A 1,651-nucleotide genomic window follows, 5' to 3' on the forward strand; every position below is an offset into this window, starting at 1 on the left:
CCCCTAGTTATAAAGCGCTGTTGGTGGCCACTGAACAGAGGAGACCAGGGTCTTCCTGACTCATCTGCAGAGGCTGCCTCAGGTCTGCTCCCGAGATGGGCATAAGCATGTGAGTGTCTTCAGGGGGCAGAACTGGATAAAAGGAATCTGCTTAGCAGTCACGGGGATAGTCTGGGGGAGCTCGTGAACTCCCCTGCCGCCAGGCACTGAATCCTAGGCAGGTTTGTCAGCACTAAGATGCTGAGAAGTGCCAGGAGGCACGGGGCCATTTTTTTGACCTTCTTTTCAAACTCTGGTCCTGTGGTGGTGGCCTGCCACACACCCAGTGTCCTCTCTGGCCAACTTCCCAGGAACTTCTTATCACCAGAATAACCCGGGTGTCCGTAACTATAAATAGGCCCCCTTTCTACTCAAAAGCGTCCTACTGTGGACAATAAATTACACGGATCCCTTTTCCCTCCCGCACTGGAAAATATGCGTAGGAACATGTAGAAGCTCAGAGGGCTCCAAGAGTCTTTTAAACTCTCCTTTCTCAGTCTCTTGCTTGCTTTATTTATTTATTTATTTATTTATTTATTTATTTATTTATATTTTTTATGTTCATCCCCCAACCAGATTGCTTCTGGTTTACCAAGAGGCACTAGATGAGGACCTGGAGTTCCTAGCCTCCGCAGGAGTTCAAGCCCCTTTGCCTGGTGTGTTTATGCCCCAGACAGAGAACCTGAGTCTGTCTCCCCAGGAAATTGAGAATAATGGGCGGGGGAGGGCCAGTGGCTAAACTGCACCCGATTCTCCAAATTGAGTGCATCTGTCCTACTTGTGTGTTCTGGGGGAGAAGGGTGGCTAAGAGAAGAGATCCCTTGCAGCCCAGCACTTGCCCGCAGGTGTCTGTTTCACTGGGCCACCAAGGACCTCGGGGCACTGTCCCGAGTGCAGAGGAAGAATTAGGGCTTGAATTTGGTCCGAGTCCAAAGGTGTCTTCAGCTGAAAAGGCTCAAAGCGCCGGGAGTGCGGAGTGGGTGGAGGGGTAGGGAGGAGGGCGACACCAACCCAAAGGGTGACTGTTTTTAGATGCGGAGTAAGGTGTTGGGGAAAGATAATGAAACCGATTTTTGAAACCCCGCGCAACACCGCTGGTTCAAGGGATCGCCAACGGGAAAGAGCTCCTGGCTCCGAGCGGCGTGTGAGCCGCGGTGGCCCGAGGCTCACAGGGTGCCTGGCTTCCCGGGGGGGGGAAGCGCCTGGAAGATGAACTAGGCGAGCACAAGTACGCTGAGCACTGACGGCGCTGCGTGGGGGAGACGCGTGGGTAGCTGCGGCCGGGGGACTCCAGCACCGCCGCCCGCCGTGGCGCCGCGACCCCCCCCCTCCCCACTCCCCGCGGCGGGTGCACTCTCTCCCGAGCCCGGGGCCGCGGAAGGATACCGCGCTGCCACCTCGCCGGGGCCGAGCCGGAGAGCCGCGAGGCCGGCGCCCGCGCCCGGGCCGGGAGCTGCAATGGCAGTGGCAGCGGCTGGCGGGCGCGGGGAGCCGCCCGCTGATTGATGGGCGCGCGGCTCAATGAGGGGGGCCCGGGCGGGGGCGGGGCGGGGCCGGCCCTGGGCTGAGCCAGTCGCGGGTGCCGCGGGGAGGGGCGGGGGGGGCGGAGGCT

The sequence above is a fragment of the Panthera onca genome, chromosome A3 (assembly GCF_046562875.1).
Source record: "Panthera onca isolate mPanOnc1 chromosome A3, mPanOnc1 haplotype 2, whole genome shotgun sequence".
NCBI classification, from domain to species: Eukaryota; Metazoa; Chordata; class Mammalia; order Carnivora; family Felidae; genus Panthera; species Panthera onca.